The sequence below is a fragment of the Schistocerca serialis genome, chromosome 3 (assembly GCF_023864345.2).
Source record: "Schistocerca serialis cubense isolate TAMUIC-IGC-003099 chromosome 3, iqSchSeri2.2, whole genome shotgun sequence".
Taxonomy (NCBI): Eukaryota; Metazoa; Arthropoda; class Insecta; order Orthoptera; family Acrididae; genus Schistocerca; species Schistocerca serialis.
The window spans coordinates 749,108,760-749,117,184 of NC_064640.1; positions in this window are offsets into that span (position 1 = coordinate 749,108,760).

An 8,425-nucleotide genomic window follows, 5' to 3' on the forward strand; every position below is an offset into this window, starting at 1 on the left:
TGATATTCTAACGAAACTCTTCTTTGACTTCAGTCGCTACGAATGCAGTTTATGCCTATACAGAGGATGGGTTTGCTCTAGTTCAAATTTCTTTCGTTCCTTATGCGCCGCAACTTCTCTTCGAATTTGAGGTGGCGCTATTCCTGCAAGGTGGTAAATCAGTTCGACCGGAGTAGATTTCAAACAACTTGTTATGATTCTGCAGGTGTCGTTGACAGCTACATCTACCTGTTTGGCACGTGATGAATTATACCAAAAAAGGACAAGCGTATTCTGCTGCAGAATAGGATAATGCAATAGCAGAGGTTTGGGTGGTTTCAGGTTGACTGCCCCTCTGAGACCCGGCCAGTTTTCTTAAGAGTTTGTTCCTGGTGGAAACTTTCAGCTTGCAATTCATGCGGTGTCTCTTATAAGTAAGAAATCTGTCCAGCGTCACTCGTAGGTATTTTGGAGTGTAGCAATGTTGTAACTCATCTCCTGTTCATAGTATCAGCCATCAATTTACGATTAGCTTCCCTGTTTATCAGATGAAAAGCACACAATGGAGTCTTTGTGGGGTTTGGTTTAAGCTGATTTGTGCTATAGTATCTAGACAGATCTACAAGGGCATTCGTGGGAGTGTCCTCCACTGAGTCAAAGTCTGAAATTCGAATGGCATACAAAAAACTCCTGGTGTGGGGGATATAGGCTGATCGCATGTATACACGTTGAATAGGATTGGAACCAACACGCTTCCTTGGAGAAGACCGTTTTTCTGTAGTCTCCACCGATTGCACTGCCCTTGAAAGTCAACGAAGAAGCTGAGGTTTTGCAGAATTGCTGCGATGAACCTAGTTAGGCTAAAATACTTGGTCATATTGTATACCTTGAGTAGTAGTAGCTGCTGGCTGTCAGTGCCCTAGGCCGCTGATAAGACGACAAATACTACCCTTGTCACCGTACGAGATACAAACCCATCTTCTATGCACTACGTAAGATTCAGCAGTTGTCCAGTGTAGCTACTATCAGGACGAAATCCAGCTTGTTGAGGTATTAACAGGGGGTCAACTACAGGTAGGAGGTGATTTAAGATCATTCTTTTTAGCAGTTTTTACAGATGACAGAGTAATGAAAAGGTCTAAAGTTCTTTGAATTGTTACCTTCTTTACCAGGTTTCAGCAAAGCAATCACGTGGCTCTTCCACCATATCTTTGGGATTTGACATCTACTCACACAATTATTAATGAGTTGCAGAATCCATTTCTTTGTTGTTATGCCAAAGTGCTTCATTTGCTCTGTTCGTATATCATCAAAGCCAGCTGATTTTCCATTCCTACTTTGTTTAATAGCCTTATCTAATTCTTCTACACTGAATGATGTTGTAAGTAGATTGTTTCCCTCTTGCTCTTCTCTTTGCAATTTTGACATTTTGGATTAGTGTGTTGCCTTCCCGTTCTGCAGTAACTGATGTGCTATTGTATTAGCTGTAATGTTATGGTGTACAGCGGTCGTAGATGGATCATTACTTAGATGCTTCAGGTGTCTCCAAGCTTTACGACTGTCTCTTTTTAGATCCACGTTTTCTATGGTTTTAATCCACTGGTCCCTTTTTATCTTTCTTATGGAAGCAATGAGTTTGTTCCCTGTTTCCGCAGTTGCTTCACTGAAAGGATCAAGCCAGAAACATCCAAAATTGTGGATGAATATCTCTATTATTCTCATTGCTCTCTTTTGTGTAATCAATACTTTATGTCTAAGTGATGAACTACCTCCCGAAATTACGTCACAAAATATTAATGAGTGGAAACATGCAGAATGTGTTAAGATGATGATTTTTTTGTTCCCAAAATTGCTGTTATATGAGAAGTAAAAGTTACTATCCTAGTTTGTTCGAACAGCTCATTTATATGTTTCTAATTTTTTTAAGAGGGTATCACGGCACACAGAAACAAACGCCTTGCACAAATCACAATAAATACAAGCTGGTGATATTTTGTAATTTAAGACTCACAATATTTGGTGTACCAGCGTCCGCGGGCATTGAGGCGGTATGCCACAGAGCGCTGATATCTGAAGCTTTCCAGAGAATGCGGTAAAGCGAGCAGGAGGAGCGAGTTAGCAGCGAGATGTGGGAGTTGCCTTCACGCCCGCCCCCTGTCCACCCACCGCAGATCCCATCACACCTCGGCAACACCCGCCCCCTGCTTTGTTTCTTTATCGTGAGAACATGTCCTGCTCGCTGAGTAGCCATCATTCTGTCTGCATTCCACACTGCTGCCTAGCACGAGCACAGCTTGCTCACAGTCCAGCAATGATGGAGAAGGGCAAAGAATTGTGCGAGATGATATGCTATAGACGAAAAAAAAAATACAAGCTATAACCCTGACAATGAGAAACGCACCTTATGTATAGAGTGATTAAAAAAAGTTAGATTCAGAAAATTACGTATTGTAGGTGCCATCCTCCTGCTCCAGTCTTAAGTCGATGTTCCTCACAGTTCCTCTTTTATACATACCTCTACATACATACTGTGTAAGTTATGTACAGTCCATGGCGTAGGGTACTTCATAAAGTTTTAAAGCTGCTTGAAAAACAGAGAGTGGCGAGTTGTCTGTGAGAACGAAATCACGGCCTGGAAGTATGTTCTTTCAGTACTGCCACATTGGTCAGTCCTTGCCTCACCTTTGATGACCTTGTATGCCTCTTATAAATATGATTTCTATGCCGATAACCTCTAGCTTTACTCAAGTGCCAGACCCCAAGATATCAATTCTGCTATCGCCCAGATGAATGATCATCTACACTATCTGACCAAAAGTATCTGGCCATCTATTAGTGGTCCGCAGCTCGTGGTCGCGCGGTAGCGTTCTCGCTTCCCGCGCCCGGGTTCCCGGGTTCGATTCCCGGCGGGGTCAGGGATTTTCTCTGCCTCGTGATGACTGGGTGTTGTGTGATGTCCTTAGGTTAGTTAGGGTTAAGTAGTTCTAAGTTCTAGGGGACTGATGACCATAGATGTTAAGTCCCATAGTGCTCAGAGCCATTTGAACCATCTATTAGTGGACATCAGAGTCGTATGTCTCCACATTTTGCTTTTATGGCGGCTTGAACTCTGCTGGGGACTTTCATTGAAGTGTGTGGATGTCTGTGGGGGAATGACAGTCCATTCTTCCTCAAAAGCCGAAACGAGAGAAGGTGATGATGTTGAACACTGTGATCGGCGTTGCATCTCATCCCAAAGGTGACCAGATGGACACAAAACTTGGGACTTAAACTAAATGCAAAAAAGTCCCCAGTAGTTTTAGTGTCGCTTCGGAAACTAATTACATCTGAATTCGTTGAACAATTACCTCCAGTACTTCTCAGTGGTATCCGAATACTGTGTCAGGAAACAGTAAATAATTTGGGTGCAACTTTGGATGAACACTTCAGTTCGGCAGGAAATACTGTCACGACATGCAGGAAGACTCCTGCTTGCCTCTATCTGTTACAGAAGTTTCGGAATACTTTTCTAAAGAAACTTCTTCTCTGTTCCTGCTGCAGAACTAGCTTCCGTGCACGCTGCACGCAATTCAGTATCCTGCTGCATCTAAGAAAAAGCTGAAACATTTCTTTCTGTCAGCCTCATAACTTTCCCCTTAAAATGTTAACCTATATGGCCAATTTCCCCTGTCATACAGTATAGCAACTGACTCCCTCTTCTCCCAGATACGCTTCTTTCTCTTCTTATTTCTCAATCAATCACACCACTGCACGCAATTCAGTATCCTGCTGCATCTAAGAAAAAGCTGAAACATTTCTTTCTGTCAGCCTCATAACTTTCCCCTTAAAATGTTAACCTATATGGCCAATTTCCCCTGTCATACAGTATAGCAACTGACTCCCTCTTCTTCCAGTTACGCTTCTTTCTCTTCTTATTTCTCAATCAATCACACCACTGCACGCAATTCAGTATCCTGCTGCATCTAAGAAAAATCTGAAACATTTATTTCTGTCAGCCTCATAACTTTCCCCTTTGGCCTATATGGCCAATTTCCCCTGTCATACAGTATAGCAACTGACTCCCTCTTCTCCCAGTTACGCTTCTTTCTCTTCTTATTTCTCAATCAATCACACCACTTTCTTTTCTCCTATCTTCATTACTTGTGTTCTGTCTTTCTCTTCCTCTCTGGCCATTTCTCTTGCTTTGCAATCAGCACTCATAATTTCAATCTACGGGCTTGTAATTTGTCTTTGTTCTTCTCCTTTTCATGAAAAAATTTAAACTATGTTTTTTCTTTTATTGCTGCTACTATTTCAATTTTTTATGTCACAGCAATTTTTAAATGTTAGATTATACAGGATGTATTTATATAACTGTGGTTTTTTAAAATGTGTATATACTTTTTTTTAGTGGTGGGGGAGTACAAGGTTCACATGAAAGTCTGCTGATGGTATATGTACATATTATTAAGCGAATACAGACTACAAATGGTTGGTTGCAAATGAACTTTTGAAGCGAATAATACCAGCTTTTATTCATCTTAAAAATGTGAAATATATGGTGATATACTGTATAGGTTTGGAGCCTGTGCCGATGAAAGATTTAGAGTGTGCGTGCCATACCATGGTGGATATCGTAGTGAAAGAGGTTTACATCAATTTCAAATGTACACACTGCATACGTTAAGTTTTTTTCCTGCTGCTGTACTTGACAATAAGAAATATGAATGTCATCCTACATGTAAGTAACAGAAAAAGAATGTATGTGTCTAGAGAGAATGTTCCATCGTCTCATAATATCTATTATTGTATTATTGTTGTTGTTGTTGTTGTTGTGGTCTTCAGTCCTGAGACTGGTTTGATGCAACTGTCCATGCTACTCTATCCTGTGCAAGCCTCTTCATCTCCCAGTACCTACTGCAGCCTACATCCTTCTGAATTTGCCTAGTGTATTCATCTCTTGGTCTCCCTCTACGATTTTTACCCTCCACGCTGCCCTCCAGTACTAAATTGGTGATCCCTTGGTGCCTCAGAACATGTCCTACCAACCGATCCCTTCTTCTAGTCAAGTTGTGCCACAAACTCCTCTTCTCCCCAATTCTGTTCAATACCTCCTCATTAGTTATGTGATCTACCCATCTCATCTTCAGCATTCTTCTGTAGCACCACATTTCGAAAGCTTCTATTCTCTTCTTGTCTAAACTATTTATCGTCCATGTTTCACTTCCATACATGGCTACATCCCATACAAATACTTTCAGATACGATTTCCTGACATTTAAATCAATACTCGATATTTGCAAATTTTTCTTCTTCAGAAACGCTTTCCTTGCCATTTCCAGTCTACATTTTATGTCCTCTCTACTTAGACCATCATCAGTTATTTTGCTCCCCAAATAGCAAAACTCCTTTACTACTTTAAGTGTCTCATTTCCTAATCTAATTCTCTCAGCATCACCCGACTCAATTCGACTACACTCCATTATCCTCGTTTTGCTTTTGTTAATGTTCATCTTATACCCTCCTTTCAAGACACTGTCCATTCCGTTCAACTGCTCCTCCAAGTCCTTTGCTATCTCTGAGAGAAGTACAATGTCATCGGCAAACCTCAAAGTTTTTATTTCTTCTCCATGGATTTTAATACCTACTCCGAACTTTTCTTTCGTTTCCTTTACTGCTTGCTCAATATACAGATTGAATAGCATCGGGGAGAGGCTACAACCCTGTCTCACTCCCTTCCCAACCACTGCTTACCTTTCATGTCCCTCGACTCTTACAACTGCCATCTGCTTTCTGTACAAATTGTAAATAGCCTTTCGCTCCCTGTATTTTACCCCTGCCACCTTCAGAATTTGAAAGAGAGTATTCCAGTCAACATTGTCGAAAGCTTTCTCTAAGTCTACAAATGTTAGAAACGTAGGTTTGCCTTTCCTTAATCTTTCTTCTAAGAAAAGTCGTAGGGTCAGTATTGCCTCATGTGTTCCAACATTTCTACGGAATCCAAACTGATCTTCCCCGAGGTCGGCTTCTACCAGTTTTTCCATCCGTCTGTAAGGAATTCACGTTAGTATTTTGCAGCGGTGACTTGTTAAACTGATAGTTCGGTAATTTTCACATCTGTCAACACCTGCTTTCTTTGGGATTGGAATGGACATGTGCGGGTAAAGTTAAGAAAACTACTCGTACTTATAGCTTGAGCAACGCAAGAAAGAAAAAATTTTTAAATGAGCTACAGCGCAATATTGAAGTAAAAACTGGAGTTCATTAAAAACAGTCAATCTCTGAAAATAGCTCAGTCCGACAGTTCTAGTCAACACATTTAAGATAAACGTTTATAAGTGTTTAAATGTTGATATTTTATGTGTGGCAAGAGAAGATTCATTCAGGTGTACTTGTGCTAGTAGAATATCTATGTAAAGAAAATAGGTTTGCATATTAACTTCCATGATAACTTTAGATGTTGATTTATTGAGAGTCGTCCAGATTATTTTCGTAATAGGTAACGTGAGGAAATGATTTTCTTGTTAATTAGTATCCTACAGTAAACAGCAAAATTAATACTGTAGTGAAGAGCTGATTCCATTGAAGTTTTTTGAATATAAGGAGTGCAAATTCCTCGTTTACTAAGAACTATGTAGGATTTGGATTGGCGACCGTCCTACCGCCTTGCAACACCTGGTAGCAACTGCTCTGTGTCACCTAACACAAACATTTCATTTTTCTCTGCACTGATTGCAGTGTATTTCAGGTATGAGCAAACCATTAATACACTCCTGGCCATTAAAATTGCTACACCACGAAAATGACGTGTTACAAACGCGAAATGTAACCGACAGGAAAAAGATGCTGTGATACGAAAATGATTAGCTTTTCAGAGAATTCACACAAGGTTGGCGCCGGTGGCAACACCTACAACGTGCTGACATGAGGAAAGCCGGCCGGAGTGGCCGAGAGGTTCTAGGCGCTTCAGTCTGGAACCGCGCGACCGCTACGGTCGCAGGTTCAAATCCTGCCTCGGGCATGGATGTGTGTGATGTCCTTAGGTTAGTTCGGTTTAAGTAGTTCTAAGTTCTAGGGGACTGATGACCTCAGATGTTAAGTCCCATAGTGCTCAGAGCCATTTGAACCATTTTGACATGAGGAAAGTTTCCAGCCGTTTTATCATACACAAACAGCAGTTGACCGGCGTTGCCTGGTGAAACGTTGTTGTGATGCCTCGTGCAAGGAGGAGAAATGCGTACCATCACGTTTCCGACTTTGATAAACGTCGGATTGTGGCCTATCGCGATTGCGGTTTATCGTACCGCGACATTGCTGCTCGCGTTGGTCGAGTTCCAATGACTGTTAGCAGAATATGGAATCAGTGGATTCAGAAGGGTAATACGGAACGCCGTGCTGGATCCCAACGGCCTCGTATCACTAGCAGTCGAGATGACAGGCATCTTATACGCATGGCTGTAACGGATCGTGCAGCCACGTCTCGATCCCTGAGTCAACAGATGGGGACGTTTGCAAGACAACAACCATCTGCACGAACAGTTCGACGACGTTTGCAGCAGCATGGACTATCAGCTCGGAGACCATGGCTGCGGTTACCCTTGACACTGCATCACAGACAGGAGCGCCTGCGATGGTGTACTCAACGACGAACCTGGGTGTACGAATGGCAAAACGTCACTTTTTCGGATGAATCCAGGTTCTGTTTACAGCATCATGATGGTCGCATCCGTGTTTGGCGACATCGTGGGGAACGCACATTGGAAGCGTGTATTCGTCATCGCCATACTGGCGTATCACCCGGCGTGATTGTATGAGGTACGATTGGTTACACGTCTCGGTCACTTCTTGTTCGCGCTGACAGCACTTTGAACAGTGGACGTTACATTTCAGATGTGTTACGACCCGTGGCTCTACCCTTCATTCGATTCCTGCGAAACCCTACATTTCAGCAGGATAATGCACGACCGCATGTTGCAGGTCCTGTACGGGCCTTTCTGGATACAGAAAATGTTCGACTGCTGCCCTGGCCAGCACATTCTCCAGATCTCTCACCAATTGAAAAGGTCTGGTCAATGGTGGCGGAGCAACTGGCTCGTCACAATACGCCAGTCACTACTCTTGATGAACTGTGGTATCGTGTTGAAGCTGCTTGGGCAGCTGTACCTGTACACGCCATCCAAGCTCTGTTTGACACAATGCCCATGCGTATCAAGGCCGTTATTACGGCCAGAGGTGATTGTTCTGCGTACTGATTTCTTAGGATCTATGCAGCCAAATTGCGTGAAAATGTAATCACATGTCAGTTCTAGTATAATATATTTGTCCAATGAATACCCGTTTATAATCTGCATTTCTTCTTGGTGTAGCAATTTTAATGGCCAGTAGTGTAACACAGTAAGGGTCAACATTTAGTAAAATAACAGTACGACAGAGAGAATATCACAAACTGTTCTTGTCACAAGGGCAT